Below are 20,886 nucleotides of genomic sequence, written 5' to 3'. Positions count from 1 at the left end.
AAATAAGGGTCGGCTTTAGAATTCTGAAAGGATCCTGTATAATAAAGAAAAACACAGAGTTTCATTAAGTAAACAGTAGACAAAAATAACACATGCAAACCTAGGTAAAAGAAAGACAATTCATTAAAGGGGTGTACAATACTAATAACTAAATTATTACCTTTCAGAGATGGAAAATGCCTTTTATAAAATAGTACCAACTCTCAGCAGCAGGAAAAGCAGCAATTATTAAATACACAGTCAAATTAGTGTCGGCTTTAGAATTCTGAAAGGATCCTGTATAATAAAGAAAAACACAGAGTTTCATTAAGTAAACAGTAGACAAAAATAACACATGCAAACCTAGGTAAAAGAAAGACAATTCATTAAAGGGGTGTGCAATACTAATAACTAAATTATTACCTTTCAGAGATGGAAAATGCCTTTTATAAAATTGTACCAACTCTCAGCAGCAGGAAAAGCAGCAATTATTAAATACACAGTCAAATAAGGGTCGGCTTTAGAATTCTGAAAGGATCCTGTATAATAAAGAAAAACACAGAGTTTCATTAAGTAAACAGTAGACAAAAATAACACATGCAAACCTAGGTATAAGAAAGACAATTCATTAAAGGGGTGTTCAATACTAATAACTAAATTATTACCTTTCAGAGATGGAAAATGCCTTTTATAAAATTGTACCAACTCTCAGCAGCAGGAAAAGCAGCAATTATTAAATACACAGTCAAATAAGGGTCGGCTTTAGAATTCTGAAAGGATCCTGTATAATAAAGAAAAACACAGAGTTTCATTAAGTAAACAGTAGACAAAAATAACACATGCAAACCTAGGTATAAGAAAGACAATTCATTAAAGGGGTGTGCAATACTAATAACTAAATTATTACCTTTCAGAGATGGAAAATGCCTTTTATAAAATTGTACCAACTCTCAGCAGCAGGAAAAGCAGCAATTATTAAATACACAGTCAAATAAGGGTCGGCTTTAGAATTCTGAAAGGATCCTGTATAATAAAGAAAAACACAGAGTTTCATTAAGTAAACAGTAGACAAAAATAACACATGCAAACCTAGGTATAAGAAAGACAATTCATTAAAGGGGTGTGCAATACTAATAACTAAATTATTACCTTTCAGAGATGGAAAATGCCTTTTATAAAATTGTACCAACTCTCAGCAGCAGGAAAAGCAGCAATTATTAAATACACAGTCAAATAAGGGTCGGCTTTAGAATTCTGAAAGGATCCTGTATAATAAAGAAAAACACAGAGTTTCATTAAGTAAACAGTAGACAAAAATAACACATGCAAACCTATGTAAAAGAAAGCCAATGTATTAAAGGGGTATGCAATAATAATAACTATATACCTTTCAGAGATGGAGAATGCCTTTTAGAAAATTGTACCAACTCGCAACAGCAGCAACTGCAGTTATTAAATACACAGTCAAATAAGAGACGGCTTTAGAATTCTGAATGGATCCTGTATAAAAAAGAAAAACAGAATAATTAAGTTAACAATACACAAAAATAACATAAAAAACTTAGTAAAAGAAAGTCAATGAATTAAAGGGGTATGCAATACTAATAACTATATACCTTTCAGAGATGGAAAATTCCTTTGAGAAAATTGTACCAACTCTCAACAGCAACAGCAGTTATTAAATACACAGTCAAATAAGGGCCAGGCCCGGCATTAGAATTCTGAAAGGATCCTGTATAATATCAAAAAATAAAACAGGTTATTTAAGTAAATAAAACAGTAGACAAAAATTTTTTTAAAAGTTAAATTAGATTTATAACCACATTCCTACCTTAGAGAGCTTGTGGAGCATTCAGCAGGAGAAGTCCTCTTCTTTAAAGAAACCCTTTGTTTTGCGCCATTTTTTTAAAATATTCGCAAGGTGATGATGGTAGATTTTTCATGTTCTTTTTTTTAAAAAAGAAATACTATAATTTGCAGAAATAGCAGCAGCACTAGCAACATCAACTGTAGATTATGAATGCTAAATATCATATACCATTAAATTCTAGTAGTACAAGACACTGTTTATCTGATTCGAAATCCAGCAGCAGTAGCAGTAGGTAGCGGTAGGACAGCCGAAGAAGCAGTAAAAGGACATAAAAAATAAAAATGATCTTTTATACTTTGATTTTTAAAAAAATAATTTTTATATTTTATATCCTTTTAAAAAAAATTTTTGGGGGAGGTTTACATATTTGTATCCACCGCAAACACAATTGGTCTTTGGTCTGAGGGATCATCGTCGTCTGTATCACTGCTGCCGGTAGTGTTTTGTCTGATAGCCTCCAACTGATGTTGTTCTGGTATCCAGTGTTGATTCATTTTGAGAAATGTTAAACGGTCAACATTTACACTAGATAGTCTATTTCGATGATCAGTCACAACACTACCAGCAGCACTAAACACACGCTCTGACTGAACACTCGTTGGGGGACAACTTAAATATTGAAAGGCAATATGTGACAATTCAGGCCATAATATTTTTTTGGATTTCCAGTAACTCAATGGGTCAGAACGAGGCTCTATAAAAGTGTTATCCAACATATATGCAGTTACCATTTGCACTGCAGAACACTGATTGTCTTCATGTAATCTTGCATCTTGACCTGTAGCCATAATGCCATATTTGCCAAAAAGACCCCACAATGAGTTAGTGGAATTACCGCCGCACACTGAATTGTCAGATATTGAGTCAGACTCAGAACTGTTACAATCTGGGAAAGAAGTCCGACCACTACCAGTGCAACTGCTGCTAGACTGATTTGTAGAGTTGTTTGAGTTTGCTCGCCGATTAATTTCAATTTCTTGCTTTACTTTGTAGATGAGTACTCCCTTGCATCTCTCAACCGTATGTTCTTTTCCATCAACAAAATTATACATCTGACCTTTAAAACGTGGGTCCAACAGAGTAGCAAGAAGGTACTCATCTCTTTTTTTGATGGAGATGATCCTTGGATCTTTCAACAAACACAAAATTAATTTTCTTCCAAGCTGAGCAAGATCAAACAACTCTATATCATTCTCATCTTCAGCAGAATCAGATAAACAGTTATCTTGCACTTGATGCAAGGAACTCAGTCTAGTTTCAAGAAGCGAAATTAATGGAAGGACCTGACTAAGGCTTGCATCTTGTTCACTTACCATTAATGTTGCCTCTTTAAACGGCTGAAGAACCTTGCACACATCACTCATAAGATGCCACTGTGCCGAAGTCAAATGGACTCCATCTAATGTTTTTCTTAAAGTCATAAGGTATTCAATTATTGCCTTTCGTTGTTCATAAAGGCGTTGAAGCATGTCAAACGTGCTATTCCATCGCGTAGAAACATCAATTATGAGTTGATGGCGTGGCAAATTATTGTTTTCTTGTAATGTTAGTAACGAATTTTGGGCATGGTAGGAACGGTGGAAATGCGAGCATATCTTTCGTGAAGCATTCAACATGTCATGAATATGTGTTGAATCTGAAAGAAATTTGTTAACAACCAAATTTAATATATGTGCAAAACAAGGCACATGTATCATTTGTCCATTCTTGAGTGCACAAACAATGTTAGAGCCATTGTCTGAAGACACAAAACCAACCGTGAGGCTGCGTGGCAAAAACCAATCATTTATTACTTCATTCAGCTTATCAAGAATATTAGCTGCATTGTGATTCTTTCGTTCAAAACTATTCATGCACAGTGTTGCATGCTTACGATAAGATATGCGTCGCATTGGCCTTGAGGAAACATACTCATTAGAGTCATTACTTACGGCAAATGATACCCAATGTGCAGTCACAGTCATATAGTCTGCACCCTGTGGACTTGTCCACATGTCAGTTGTAATATGAACTTTGTTACACTCTGACATTTCTAATTGTTTGCCAACATTTTGTAAAACAATTTTATGAATTTCTGGAACACCTTTTCGTGAAAAATAATGACGACTCGGGATTTGCCAACGGGGAACCACTGATTGCATTAATTCCCGAAAGCCTTGACCTTCAACAAATTTAAAAGGAAGCATATCGATTGCAAGCATTTTTGCAACTTTAAAATTAATTTGGCGAACACGTTCATGGTTTGGGGGATATTTTTGACCACTCTCAAAAGCAACTTGTAAAGTACTCTGTCGCTTAGACACTGCTGTACTCCCAGAACTTGGCAATAAATTTGATAAAAGTTGATTGCTGCTGCTGCATGAACTTCTACTGGTGTTATTAAAGCCATCATCATTGGCAGTAGGTGGTAGCATAACATTAGTATTTCTTTCTGTGGATAAAGCAAGATTTTTATTTAAATATCTGTCCCATATCACTTTATGTCTACTATTCATATGAGACCGCAAGGAAGTGGTTCCCAAATTACTTCCTGCTTTTCCTCGACTTATTTTTTTATTACATATTTTACATGTTGCTTTACTTTGATCTATTTTATCGACAGAATAAAAATTCCAAACTACACTACCACCTACTGCACTACTACGTGACCTGGGAGTCATAATGGATGATGATGATGGAATTTCCATTACAGCAGCGCCAGCTGCTCTTATTTCACAAGTTGCAACTTGTGGTGGTGTAGCATCTAGTGGTTCAATTGTGGGAATTTTTCTTTGTTTGGCCCCGTTGGCAGCATTAGAATGAATTCTATCTGACTGTGACTGCAACATTGGTGACTCTTTGGATGGAATAGCACGTTTGAGATGCTTTTGGAACAGTGGATACGTAGAAGTGATGGTGCAAGGTGGATTTGGTTCCTCAATGATACTACAATCTGAATCATCAGAATCACAATCGAGATTTGGAGTATACACAGATCCTTCAGAAATAAAATCTTCAAATTCAAATTCAGAATTATTTTCATTTTCTACAGAGATGCTGCTACTGCTGCTGCTATTCCTTCCGGAAGTTTCCATAGTTATTTCAAGATCAACTCCATTATCACCTGCTGGTTCTCTGGGTAATTCATTAATAGAAGTGGAATTTTCTAATGCTGCTTCCTGCAAGCACTGCTGCTCTGCATGTTCAGATCCAATTGGGGGATTTTTTTTCTTCAAAAATGCATGAATTGCCATTCTTTGACGACCACTGCGTGTGGTTCCGGACACTTTGTTTTCTTTAACTACTTCAACTGCATCATTATTGGTCTCCATTTGCTTTTGCTGCTGTTGACTGCTGCTGCTGGAAGCTGAAATCATTCTTCTTGCAACTTTTTTTGGCATCTTGGTAGATTCCAATTAAAGAAGACACTGCTTTAATTTTATTGAATAATAAAATTTGATGAGTAACAAAATGCTATTGCACGTCTGTGTCGTTATTTCTTGCTGCTACTGCTGCTGCTGTATACATCTTCTCACTCTATAATTAACAATGATTTAACTTAGGATAAAACATACATATACACCCAAATAATACATATATATATAATACATATAACATTACATATATGTCTAGTATGCAAACCAAAGTTAATAGAAATGTATTACATTTTTGTATAGTCTACTGACTATGTGATTTTGAATGTTCTTGATTGACAAAGCAGATTAGAACTATATAGTTGGTAAAACTTGTAGTGTAGTATACGTGAGTGTGTGTGTATGTATGTGAGTGAGTGTGTGTATGAGTGTGTGTGTGTGGTTGTATGAGTCTGTGTATGAGATTGTGTGTGTATGAGAGAGTGTGTGTATGAGAGTATGTGTGTATGGGATTGTGTGTGTATGGGATTGTGTGTGTATGAGTGCGTGTGTGCGAGAGTATGTGTGTGCATGAGATTCTGTGTGTGTGTTGTATCAGTGTTTGTGTATTAGAGTGTGTGTGTGTGTAAGAGTGTGTGTGTATGAGAGTATGTATGTATGAGTGTGTCTGAAAGTGTGTGTGTATGAGAGTGTGTGTATGAGATTGTGTGTGTGTATGAGAATGTGTGTGTATGACTGTATGTGCGTGTGTACGTGTACTTATGCAATTTTAATAAATACATTACAAGCGTGGAGGGGTCTCATTTCAAACATTTAGCCAAATGGGAGACGAACTGTCTTAGACTTTGATAACTAAGATAAAAAATTTGAATTCTAATTTTAATTAGAAATAAAACCATCTTATGTATTATAGTTAGTAATGGAATGGTGTTAAAATTCGAATTTTAACACTTCTAGTATTAACTATAATAGCTAAGATGTGTTAATTTCGAAATAAAATTCGAATTTTAACACCACTAGTAACCATTATAGATAAGATGTGCTAATTTAGAATTAAAATTCGAATTCGAATTTTACATCTTTGCTATTGTTTTAAATTCGCAATTAACATAATGATACATACAATTCGAAAATAAAACAATAACTATAATAAAGATGTAAAATTCGAATTCGAAATGAACATATGTATTATAGTTAATAGTGTTGTTAAAATTCGAATTTTAATTCGAAATCAACACCTCTATCATTTAATAGTTATACTATGTGATGGAGGTGTTGGTTTCGAATTAAAATTCGAATATTAACACTACTTGTAACTATAATAGATAAGTTATGCTAATTTAGAATTAAAATTCGAATTTTACATCTTTGCGATAGTTTTAAATTCGAAATTAAAATAATGTTACATACAATTCGAAAATAAAACAATAAGTATAATAAATATATAAAATTCGAATTCGAAATCAACACTTCTATCATTTAATAGTTATAGAAAGTAAATGAAGTGTTGATTTCGAATTAAAATTCGAATATTAACAGTACTTGTAACTATAATAGATAAGATGTGCTAATTTCGAATTAAAATTCGAATTCGAATTTTACAACTTTGCAATACTTTGAAATTCGAAATTAACATAATGTTACATACAATTCGAAAATAAAACAATAAGTATAATAAATAGGTAAAATTCGAATTCGAAATGAACTTATCTATTATAGTTAATAGTGCTGTTAAAATTCGATTTTTAATTCGAAATCAACACTTCTATCATTTAATAGTTATAGAAAGTAAAGGAAGGGTTGATTTCGAATTAAAATTCGAATATTTACAGTACTTGTAACTATAATAGATAAGATGTGCTAATTTCGAATTAAAATTCGAATTCTACAACTTTGCAATAGTTTGAAATTCGAAATTAACATAATGTTACATACAATTCGAAAATAAAACAATAAGTATAATAAATAGGTAAAATTCGAATTCGAAATGAACATATCTATTATAGTTAATAGTGCTGTTAAAATGCGAATTTTAATTCGAAATCAACAGTTCTATCATTTAATAGTTATAGAAAGTAAAGGAAGTGTTAATTTCGAATTAAAATTCGAATATTAACAGTAAATGTAACTATAATAGATAAGATGTGCTAATTTCGAAATAAAATTCGAATTCGAATTTTACATCTTTGCAATAGTTTTAAATTCGAAATTAACATAATGTTACATACAATTCGAAACTAAAACAATAACTATAAGAAAGATGTAAAATTAGAATTCGAAATTAATATATGTATTATAGTTAATAGTTTTGTTAAAATTCGAATTTTAATTCGAAATCAACACCTCTATCATTTAATTGTTAGATTAAGTGATGGAGGTGTTGGTTTCGAATTAAAATTCGAATTTTAACAGCACAAGTAACTATAATAGATAAGATGTGTTAATTTCGAATTAAAATTCGAATTCGAATTTTACACTATCCTTATTGTTTTAAATTCGAAATTAACACAATACATACAATTCGATAATAAAACATAACTATAACAAATATGTAAAATTCGAATTCGAAATGAACATATCTATTATAGTTAATAGTGCTGTTAAAATTCGAATTTTAATTCGAAATCAACACTTCTATCATTTAATAGTTATAGAAAGTAAAGGAAGTGTTAATTTCGAATTAAAATTCGAATATTAACAGTAAATGTAACTATAATAGATAAGATGTGCTAATTTCGAAATAAAATTCGAATTCGAATTTTACATCTTTGCAATAGTTTTAAATTCGAAATTAACATAATGTTACATACAATTCGAAACTAAAACAATAACTATAATAAAGATGTAAAATTAGAATTCGAAATGAATATATGTATTATAGTTAATAGTTTTGTTAAAATTCGAATTTTAATTCGAAATCAACACCTCTATCATTTAATTGTTAGATTAAGTGATGGAGGTGTTGGTTTCGAATTAAAATTCGAATTTTAACAGCACAAGTAACTATAATAGATAAGATGTGTTAATTTCGAATTAAAATTCGAATTCGAATTTTACACTATCCTTATTGTTTTAAATTCGAAATTAACACAATACATACAATTCGATAATAAAACATAACTATAACAAATATGTAAAATTCGAATTCGAAATGAACATATCTATTATAGTTAATAGTTGTGTTAAAATTCGATTTTTAATTCGAAATCAACACCTGTTGGTTTCGAATTAAAAATCGAATTTTAACAGCACTAGTAGCTATAATAGATAAGATGTGTTAATTTCGAATAAAATTTCGAATTTTACATCTTTGCTATAGTTTTAAATTAGAAAATAATACAATAATACATACAAATCGAAAATAAAACAATAACTATAACAAATATGTAAAATTCGAAATTAACATATCTAATATAGTTAATAGTTGTGTTAAAATTCGAATTTTAATTCGAAATCAAGACCTCTATCACTTCATATAGTCATATAAAGTGATATGTGTTGATTTCGATTTTAAATTCGAATGTTAACACCTTTAGTAATTAATAATAGAGAAGATAGTTCATTTAGAATTAAAAATCGAATTTTACATCTTTAATAGTTAATAATTCGAAATTAACACAATAATAACTGAAATTCGAATTTTAAAAAATTAAACACATCTATCACTTGATATAACTACTATATTGGCCTTAAATTCGAAATGAACTCTATAACTATAAAACATATAACATTTGAAAATAACACCATCATAACTTTATTAAAGGGACATGAAACCCACATTTTTTCTTTCATGATTCAGAAAGAGCATGTGATTTTAAACTACTTTATAATTACTTCTATGATCTAATTTGCTTCATTCTCTTGATATCCTTTGCTGAAAAGTATATCTAGATAGCATCTGTAGCTGCTGATTGGTTGCTGCACATAGATGCTTCGTGTGATTGGTTCACCCATGTGCATTACTATATCTTCAAAAAAGATATCTAAAGAATGAAGCAAATTAGCTAATAGAAGGAAATTGGAATGTTGTTTAAAACTTTGAATTTCAAATAGAAAAAAATACAATACAATACAATCTACATAGGTAAATATAGCACTACAGCATTATCAACTCATCAAAATGCAAAGCCAAAAAAATGCATACCATTTTTAAAAAAAAATGAAAAAATCCAATTAAAAAAAAAAAAAAATATTAAAATAAGATTTTTACATTACAGTACATAATTATACATATCAGAGTTCAAAAATCTCAAATAAAATCGAGTATATATACAATACATATAAATTAGAACCTAGTCAGCATCACTGGCTGCCAAATTGCAAATTTGCCCAATTCCATACTACTACAACACAGGACTAGCAGGCAGCACAGTAAAAAAGAAACAACACTACATTACAACAATTACAACATCTCTATGATGAACATCAGTACTTCTCAACCACAGTCCTCAAGTTAACCTAGGCTAGTAGTAAGCTATCTTTATAACGTCTTAAAAGGATTGTCTAGTCAAAATTAAAGTTTGCTGATTCAGACAGAGGCAGAGCATGCAATTTTAAGCAACTTTCAATTTTACTCCTATTATCAATGTTTCTCAATTCTCTTGGTAAAAGTGAAAGAAATATCTGAATCATGAAAAAAAAAAAAAAATCTGTTTCATATCACTTTAACTGGAGCACAGGTAAAATAATCAGTAACCATGTTAACTAAATTGGCCCTCACCTTAGGTACTGATTATTTCACCAGTGCTCTAGTTAAGACAGCATGAAAATATGGGCTGTATTTTGCCTATAAAAATAAATAGACCGCATATTACCTCCACAAATATTGATGAAATTGATTGAAGATGAAGATAACAAATGCGTCTTCTCACGGTGTGCAGTCCACCCTCCACAGTTGTGTAATGTGTCCACACAAAATTCCAAAAAAAGATGCCACAGGAGCAAATAGATAATAGTATATAGAAAAAAATTGGTATCCAAATAATCCAACACGAGTACACGACCACAAAACCAGTACGTCCTTCTCCAAAACTAAACCTTTCAAATGAAATGTTAAGAGCTACATCTATTTATAACATTTACATATGGGAGGGAATAACTTGATTTAAATATTTAAATTCGAATATTAAATAATTCGAATTCGAATATTACATTTAAAAATACAATTTTAGTTAAGAAATACAATTTCGAAATTAAAATCAAATTCGAAAATTTCGAATATTTATAATATAATAGCATTATTATAACAAATTCGAATTTGAATAGTACATTAGAAAAGCAAATACTATTTCGAAATTTAAATCGAATTCGAATATCTCATTAAAAATAGTATATAATATATTCAATCAAATTCGAATATAACATTTCGAATTAGAATATGATATATCTCATCGAATTCGATTAGAATCGAATTCGAATATTATATTTCGAATTCGAATGTGAAATATAGTTTTCGAATTCTAATATAAAATTCGAATTTGAATAGAATAGAATTCGAATATTATATATCGAATTCGAAAGTGAAATATAGATTTCGAATTCGAATATAATATTATCGAAAATAAAACATTCTATTAATAAGAACGAATATTTTCGAATGTAAGCGAAAAATTCGAAAACGAACATTCGAAAATCGAATGTTAGAATGTTAACTAAACATTCGAAATTTGGTTCGAACGAACGAATATCGGAAAATTCGTTTTAAAATTCGAATGTTTAGAAACATTCGCCCATCCCTACCTAGAATACAAGTGTAGCACAATCATTAGTACGTGGTGCATTACATAGTACTATTTATTATATAGGCCTAGAATACAAGTGACGCACAATCATTAGCATGTGGTGCTTTACATAGTACTACTTATTATATAGGCCTAGAATACAAGTGACGCACAATCGTTAGCATGTGGTGCGTTACATAGTACTATTTATTATATAGGTCTAGAATACAAGTGACGCACAATCATTAGCATGTGGTGCGTTACATAGTACTATTTATTATATAGGCCTAGAATACAAGTGACGCACAATCATTAGTATGTGGTGCATTACATAGTACTACTTATTATATAGGCCTAGAATACAAGTGACGCACAATCGTTAGCATGTGGTGCGTTACATAGTACTATTTATCATATAGGTCTAGAATACAAGTGACGCACAATCATTAGCATGTGGTGCGTTACATAGTACTATTTATTATATAGGCCTAGAATACAAGTGACGCACAATCATTAGTATGTGGTGCATTACATAGTACTATTTATTATATAGGCCTAGAATACAAGTGTAGCACAATCGTTAGCATGTGGTGCGTTACATAGTACTATTTATTATATAGGCCTAGAATACAAGTGAAGCACAATCGTTAGCATGTGGTGCGTTACATAGTACTATTTATTATATAGGTCTAGAATACAAGTGTAGCACAATCATTAGTATGTGGTGCATTACATAGTACTATTTATTATATAGGTCTAGAATACAAGTGTAGCACAATCATTAGCATGTGGTGCGTTACATAGTACTATTTATTATATAGGTCTAGAATACAAGTGACGCACAATCGTTAGCATGTGGTGCGTTACATTGTACTATTTATTATATAGGTCTAGAATACAAGTGAAGCACAATCGTTAGCATGTGGTGCGTTACATAGTACTATTTATTATATAGGTCTAGAATACAAGTGAAGCACAATCATTAGCATGTGGTGCGTTACATAGTACTACTTATTATATAGGCCTAGAATACAAGTGACGCACAATCGTTAGCATGTGGTGCGTTACATTGTACTATTTATTATATAGGTCTAGAATACAAGTGACGCACAATCGTTAGTATGTGGTGCATTACATAGTACTATTTATTATATAGGCCTAAATACAAGTGAAGCACAATCATTAGCATGTGGTGCGTTACATAGTACTATTTATTATATAGGCCTAGAATACAAGTGACACACAATCATTAGCATGTGGTGCGTTACATAGTACTATTTATTATATAGGCCTAGAATACAAGTGAAGCACAATCGTTAGCATGTGGTACGTTACATTGTACTATTTATTATATAGGTCTAGAATACAAGTGGCGCACAATCGTTAGCATGTGGTGCGTTACATAGTACTATTTATTATATAGGCCTAGAATACAAGTGACGCACAATCGTTAGTATGTGGTGCGTTACATAGTACTATTTATTATATAAGCCTAGAATACAAGTGAAGCACAATCGTTTGCATGTGGTGCGTTACATAGTACTATTTATTATATAGGCCTAGAATACAAGTAACGCACAATCGTTAGCATGTGGTGCGTTACATTGTACTCAGAACTGCGCAAACAAAAACGCACAATCTGGTATTTCAAATGGTTTGTTAAAAATGTTATCCAAAGTATTGTAATGTGACTGATAGTTATTTAGTGTATCGTGTACTTTTAATGAATAGCGCCAAGTGATAGTAGCACCCTATTTGCCCTTGTGTTATAAGTCCTTGGTTAAGTTTTGCACCCGTGCGTAATCCAAAAAATACCTCTTTCAAACCTGGGGCGAGATTACAACTGCTGAAACCCACATCGCCCACATAGGGTGAATTACATAAATGGCGCCAGCAGATGATATACTGCTGTAAATTGAACAAACTGGCAAGGTTTAGAAATGTGTGCAACTACACATTTCTGGCGTTGCCAATGACTTATGCCAGTAAATCATCTTGAGGCATGTAAATTTAAACAAGAAAAGTTTAAATACCACGTAAAAATCTAAACCATCTAAAAAAATTAAACCGACACGTCAAAACCCCTAATCCACTATCCACCCATGTTGCAAACTACCTAATAAACCTATTAACCTCTAAACCAGGTGTCAGCGACCTTGGTTCTCAAGATGTTTTTGAACTACATTTCCCATGATGCAAAGACATTTTTTATGCTGTCTGAGCATCATGGGAAATGTAGTTCCAAAACATCATGAGAGCCAAGGTTGCTGACCCATGCTCTAAACCGCCATCCCCCAACAACACAATCTATATAATAAAAATATTAACCTCTAAACCGCCTTCCCCCCACATCACAATAAATAATAATATTGCAAACTACCTAATAAAAGTATCAACCCCTAATCTGCCAACCCCCCACATCACAAAGTATCTAATTAACCTATTAACCTCTAAGCCGCCAACCCCCCACAATGCAATCTATATAATAAAACTGATAAAACTATTAACCCATAATCAGCCAACCCCCACATCTCAAAGTATCAAATTAACCTATAAACTTCTAAACCGTCAACCTCCCACAACGCTATCTACCTAATAAAATTTTTAACCTATAAATCGGTACTTATCATTGTAAGAGCAGATGGGCCGGCAATGGATGAAGATGGAGCCACCTGGATGAAGACCTATCACCGCTGGGAAGAAGATGGATCTCCGGACTTCAATAATTGTGAGTACTGATTTTGGGCTTAGTGTTAGTTGTTTTTTTTTGGAGTGTTTTTTTTTTAGATTGGGGCTTTTTTTTATTTTTATGGGCTGTAAAAGAGCTGAATGCCATTTAAAGGGCAATGCCTATACAAATGTCCTTTTAGGGGAAATAGGTAGATTAGGTTTTTAAGTTAGTTTTTTTTTGGGGGGGTTGGTTGGGTGGGGGTTTGTAATGTTAGAGGGGTAGTTTGTTTATTTTCAGGGCAAAAGAGCTGTTATCTACAAAAGGCCCTTTTAAGGGCTATTGGTGGTATATTGTTAGATTAGTTTTTTATTTTGGGGTATCTTTTTTGTTTTTAAGGGGGTATTAGATTGAAGAAGATAGAAGATGCCGCTTGGATGAAGACTTCTGCCCATCTGGAGGACCTCTTCTGGCCAGATTGGATGAAGACTTCTGCCCATCTGGAGGATCACTTCGCCCGGATTCGTTGAGGACTTAGGCCCGGCTGGATGAAGACGGCTCAAGTTAGGGTGATCTTCAATGGGGTAGTTTTAGGTTTCTTTAAGGGGGGATTGGGTGGGTTTTAGAGTAAGGTTGGGTGTGGGTGGTGGGTTTTAATGTTGGGGGGGTGTATTTCTTTTTTTACAGGTAAAAGAGCTGATTACTTTGGGGCAATGCCCCGCAAAAAGCCCTTTTAAAGGCTATTTGTAATTTAGTATAGGGTAGGGGATTTTATTATTTTTTTTTATTATTTTATTAGTTTAAACTTCTTGTAATTTTTTTTTATTTTCTGTAATTTAGAGGTTTTTTTTTTTGTACTCTAGTTAATTTTAGTTATTTTTATTTTATTATAGGTAATTGTATTTAATTAATTTAATGTATTTAATTGTTGTATAGTGTTAGGTGTAATTGTAACTTAGGTTAGGATTTATTTTACAGGTAAATTTGTAGTTATTTTAACTAGGTAGCTATTAAATAGTTAATAACTATTTAGTAGCTATTGTACCTAGTTAAAAAAGTTGCCTGTAAAATAAAAATAAACCCTAAGCTAGATACAATGTAACTATTAGTTATATTGTAGCTAGCTTAGGGTTTATTTTATAGGTAATTATTTAGTTTTAAATAGGAATAATTTATATAAATATATGAATATTAATTTAGATTAATTTAAATGATATTTAAGTTAGGGGGGTGTTAGGGTTAGGGTTAGACTTAGGTTTAGGGGTTTATAGATATAATGTAGGTGGCAGCGGTGTAGGAGGGGCAGATTAGGGGTTAATAAATGTAATGTAGGTGGCGGTGGGCTCCGGGAGCGGCGGTTTAAGGGTTTAACATTTTATTTATTTGCGGCAGGGTCCGGGATCGGCGGTTTAGGGGTTAATATATTTGTTTAGTTGTGGCGGGGTCCGGGAGCGGCGGTTTAGGGGTTAATAAGTTTAGTTGCGGGGGGCTCCGGGAGCGGCGGTATAGGGGGTAAACAGTATAGTATAGTGTGGGTGCTTAGTGACAGGCTAGCAAGAAAGCTGCAAATAAACGGATGAGCAGCGAGATCAATGACTGTCAGTTAATAACAGTCCGCTGCTCATCGCACCATACTTGGTGTGCAGCTTTTTGTCAGCTTTCTTGATAAATTTGGCGAACGTATTCAGGTCCGCGGCGGCGATGTTAGGCGAGCTTAGGCGAGCGTATTGGGCCGGCGAATGCAGGTAAGTAGACAGCTTGATAACTAAAGGCCTAAGTCTTTGCCTGACATTATAGAACACATTATAATTTCTGCGAGATGCATCCATTTTCATATAAGCAGAAAGACAATCTCTTAGTTGCATTGTGAGAATCAATTTGGTACCAAATATGACAGGGTTGTCATATTTACCTTCATCTAATGTCATAACATGTTTTAAACACATATCTACATTATACCCATGTCCTTTTATTGACCTTATCAGTTTCTATGAAGAGGCACTGTTTTGTATCATGCCCTCTGCTGACAGTTTGAGCCATAAAGGTCTCTTCTGTGTATACTACAAAGTATTTATGAGGCTCCTGGCACTTCCAAGAAAACACAAACAAACACAGGACACAGTTTTTCTTGAAAAAACAAATGTTCTTTTAGCTCACAAACAAAAGATAATTGAGAGGTTTAAAACAAAGCACTATGTTGAATGATAGATGTAAACTGTGATTATGCTGACCAGAAATGCCTAGCCTCCTGATTACACGTCTCACCACTAGTGCAATCAAAACAAGAAGTCAAAATGTCAAAAAAGGGGTTGGAGGTGGCGCCCAAGGCTATCTGGTAATCAATAACTATCTGGAAAAATGTTTTTGCAATCAATGAATAAAAAAAAAATATTTTTATGCAAAAAACTTTAATAGCAACAGTCATACGTTAAATTGAACAGATTGTGCAAATTGCTAAGGGGATATACTTCTAAATACAATGGGTTTAATTCAAGCTTGTACCTATATTAAAAGGCAGAAACAGCACATACTTAGTTCAAATATGTAAATACAAATAAGAACAGTAACTCATATACAATTCAAACTATGTAAAAGACAATATCACCTAAATAGTGATACTAAGACACCGGTGTCAATTTTAAAATATAAATTAAAATAGTATATCTCTATGACAGTATATTATTAAAACATATAGACTAATGAAACACTCTCCTAAACAGTTGTAATTATGTCATAAATCTAGCATAATATATCTCAATCAGCCAAGTATGTAAGTATAATTAGGCTGTGAACACACACTCTGTGGACCCTTTTAATTTTAAGTTTTAAGTATATGATAGGACGAAGTGTCAATCCATAAAGGGTTAAGTCTTTAAGTGTGGAGGATTTTCACAACTCAACTTGCGATATCAACAATTCAAAGTCACTTGGATATTCACAGGTGTATTACAGAAAGTTCATCCCAGATGATTAGCAATGTATCTCGCTGTTTGCTTTCTTATACTTTAACCAATGTGAGTTCTGTTTCACAATTGCACAACAGGTGCAAAGTTTGCTTGCTGGTTAGCACTTACCCGGGGTTCTGGTAACTGTGGCGGTCTCTTGGTCAATCCGCTTACCTGGATCCCACCGGGTGCAAGTTCCGTTGTTAGATATTTGTCTTAGAGAAGACAATTCCTTTGTTTCTTTAAAGTGTGCACACTCTTCCTTTGTTGATGCTCCTACCGTCTCACAAAATTAAAGTGGATTCACTGGTGTGGCGGTCCTGGGAGCACGGTTGTCTGTATCTCTCTGAACAAGCTGGATCAGGTCTGGTCTACGCGTTTCAGCTCTCCAGGGAGCCTTTGTCAAGATGCCTTATTCCAGCTGGGTTCACCTATTTATGTGATTTTCTATTAACCATTTCGTCATTTTTTTGTCCATTTCATTTTCCTCCTTCTCCTTAACGTTTTTTCCAAGTGTGTGTTCAATTTTGCTTAATTGTATACTGCCAGAGCAGTTTATCAACCATGTTAAATCGCCTTCCTGAATAAGTTGAAAATATATATTCACCTATCCCATTATAACCTTACATACCGTTATTAATAGATCTTGTATATCCCCACAGAAATAAGCAAATTCTACTTCTAATGATAAAAAATGTCAATAAATCCAGATATTGTGTTAACTATGATTTAACACAATTTTGTTATAATTAAAATTTTAAAATAATAATACTAAGCATGAAAATAAAAACTGACATTTCTAAATGAAAAATAAAAAATATTACTAAAGTTAGATTCGATGTTGTGGCCTTTCCTATTGTCAACTAAGCTCCTTAACCAGTGTGCTACAGTAGCCATCAAGTTATCTTAGTGAAATTCACTCACTTTGTTTATGATTAGATCCTTTCCTTTATTAAAATATCGGCTAGGGCTGGAATTGAACTCACAGCCTTGTATTTTATGTACCTAACTCTTAACCCATTGCGCTAAAGTCCTTTCTTAGTTTCTTAAATTAAATTTACTATATTTAATTCTCAATTCGAAATTATTACATAATGGGAAAAATCATTATTTTTAAATTCTTAGTCTACTCGGAATCTTAGATTCGAACCCTTGGTTGTTAGACCATTCGCTTAACCACTACACTAACTCCCAATTACTATAACCATATATCGTTTAGTTTCTATATATTTTAGATTTTAAGCTTCATGCTATTTAAAATCAATTCAGTACTTCTTTAAGTGGGTTCAAGAATTGTTAGAATTTCCAAAAACTATTTGGATACAGAAACTAAATCTATTGTTAAGCCTTAATCCTTTTCTTTCAATAGACCTTTATAGAATATAGTTGGTAAATTACTTCAAGAAAAAAACTGTTTATATAAATCTTGGTGTTACCTCCAGAGCTCACTACCAGTCAAAAGATTCATAAAACAGTTGCGAAAAAATGGATATATATGTACTCGTATTGATTACTAATATGTCAATAGTTTGTAGATCGAGGTGGTTGATGTTAGTAGGGAAAGTATTTCTCGCATTCTTACTGTGATGTTGAATTCATATGAAGGAGTTTAGGTCCATTTCACTATTCAACCCCTTAGGATAAAGAGTTCCAAAGTTGAAAATGAACTCTGCTTCTTGTTTAAATAGTTTTATTCCCATATTACCTCTTCTCCCATCCTGTATTACTTTTTTCACACCCCAGAATTTTAGAGCCTCTGTCTTGCCCTTATGTACCTCATTAAAATGTCTATATAAAATAGTGTCTTCTCTTAAATGTTCTATGGCCAGAATATGTTCCCGTATGCGATCCTTTAATTTCCGCCCTGTTTGTCCAAAATATCTAAGGTTACAGTCACACTGTAACATATATATAATATTAGTATTGGTACATCTTATAATATCTGATATTTTAAAAAGCCTTCCATCCTTATCGGATTTGATCTGTTTTAATTTTGTACTGTGTTTGCAGGACTTACAATTGTGGCAAGGAAAAAAACCTTCTATTCTCTCCCCTTTCAGGGTTCTGTAACCTTTATTGCAGATCTTGTTGCCACTTTTGAATTCACTCGGGGCTAATATCGATTTTAAATTTTTTGCCTTTCTGTAAATAAATTGAGGGTTTCTTCCTATATTATGTCCTATTAATGGATCTTTTAATAAAAGATGCCAATGTCTCTTTACGATTTTTTGGAATTCTTTATGATGAACCGAGTAGGTTGTGATTAGTGGTATGTCTAGCTTTCCTCTAAATTCTTCCTTTGAGGGTTTTGCTTTTTTCTGTAGTAGGCTTTCTCTATCAATATTTTTCACCTCATTAGCTATTTCTAGGATCTTCTTCGTGTCATATCCTTTTTGCCCAAATCTATCTATCAATACCTTTGCTTGTTCCTCATAATCTGCTATGTCGGTACAATTCCTCCTAACACGTAATAATTGACCCTTTGGAATATTTTTTTTCCATTTTGTGTGATGACAGCTATGTGAATCTATATAATTATTAGAGTCGACCTTTTTAAAAAAGGTCTTTGTTTTTATTTCATTATTTTTTATTTCTATTTCAATGTCGAGATAATTGATTTTTACGTTACTACTCTCATACGTGAATTGTAAACCAAATCTGTTAGAATTGAGATCCTCAATAAACTGATCTAATAGTTCTACGTCCCCTCTCCAAATAAAGAATAGGTTGTCTATGTAACGTCTATAGAGCACAAGGTTCGCACCCCATGGGGATCGTTCTATGACCTCGTTTTCAAAGACCCCCATGAACAAGTTGGCATAACTTGGTGCGAACCTTGTGCCCATAGCCGTACCCTTGATCTAAAGGAAATATCTGTTTTCGAATTTAAAATAATTATTATCCAAAATAAATTTAATACACTCAAGTAGGAATTCGCTCTGTTTGTTTGTCATTTCTTGATCATGTTTGAAAAAATGTTCAATGGCTAGTACTCCCAAACTATGTTCTATGTTTGTGATTTGGAGTGGTAATCCCCCAGGCGCCTCTAGACGGAGGCAAATGGTATTGGAATGGTGAAGTAGAAGAAAAGAGTGAGAAAATTACTTGACACTCGTAATGAATACTGCTTCAATACTAAACACTCAGGTAAATGTGGCTTTGCACAATAAAATCTTACACAGTGAAATATTACTTTACACAGTGAGATTAAAATTTGATTTTAATATACACTAGACAAAAAATATGTAAAAGATATATAATATATACAATAAACATCAGGTATTACAGTAAAATAGTTAACTTCTAGGATTACATTAAAAAAACCTTCATGGATCCATGTGGAAAAAACAAGCATAAATATCCACAGGTGTACAGCAATAGTGATGATGCGCTTAGCTGTGCTGAATTAAAAGCGTTAAAACCACTTAGGTACAAACTGTCTTTTTATGGACCGAAGGGTAAACAAAAAATCTCAAAAGGACAAATAATTTCCAAAATGCCACTTGATGGTGAAAGATGGTGCTGTTTACTATAGAACAGTACTGTGTAACATAGAACAATGTGATGGTGAAAAACAGGGTAAATTGACTCCTTGTGATGATAACTCCTTGTGATGGTAAAAACAACAAAATGTGAGATAGAAAAAAATAGAAAAAAATATATGATAATGTCAGTGAGTGTTATCCAAATAAACCAAAAAAAGCTGTAAAAAGTAATAATGCACAGAAAAAAAACAATCCAGTGATGAATGTAGAATAGAAAAAATAATGTCAGTGAGTGATATCCAAATGAACGAAAATCTGTAAAAAGTGTCAATAGGTGATATCCAAAAAATAAGATGTCAGTAGAACAAGCGCAAAACTGCTAAAACAAGTCAAATCCTCAAAGTTCAAGTAATATACGTGGGGATGTGTGTTCAAATCTAAGAACAAAATGCTGGAAATTCCCACAAAGGTGAAAAAAATATAAAAAATATATATAACAGGTATATAAATGTGCTGGTAATTCTGGGGTATTTAGAATGCAGAGTTCCTATATACCGCAAGTGAAATATGTGATGGAACGATTGGCATCAACCTAGAAGGAAATAAAAAGATCAGTCTTGATAAAGGCCTATTACGGGCCGAAACGCGTTGACCGATAGGTAAGCCTAATCCCTCCATTACTTTCTATTTGAAACGTTATTGCGCTATGTTGTTTTTTATTTCCTTCTAGGTTGATGCCAATCGTTCCATCACATATTTCACTTGCGGTATATAGGAACTCTGCATTCCAAATACCCCAGAATTACCAGCACATTTATATACCTGTTATATATATTTTTTATATTTTTTTCACCTTTGTGGGAATT

General features: G+C 32.7%; 1 long non-coding RNA gene across 1 annotated transcript; it reads right to left on the bottom strand.

Moving 5' to 3' along the window:
• Positions 1-1,386: 1,386 nt before the first annotated feature.
• LOC128636149 (uncharacterized) lies at positions 1,387-1,877 on the bottom strand. Its single transcript, XR_008398676.1, has 3 exons — positions 1,811-1,877; positions 1,596-1,711; positions 1,387-1,479 (listed from the first exon to the last, which is right to left on the bottom strand). It is a non-coding gene; the product is annotated as an uncharacterized LOC128636149 (long non-coding RNA).
• Positions 1,878-20,886: the final 19,009 nt, after the last annotated feature.

This window comes from Bombina bombina, chromosome 7, assembly GCF_027579735.1.
Source record: "Bombina bombina isolate aBomBom1 chromosome 7, aBomBom1.pri, whole genome shotgun sequence".
Taxonomy (NCBI): Eukaryota; Metazoa; Chordata; class Amphibia; order Anura; family Bombinatoridae; genus Bombina; species Bombina bombina.
Note: the sequence above shows the minus strand (reverse complement) of the source record. Positions and strands in the feature narration are given on the sequence as shown.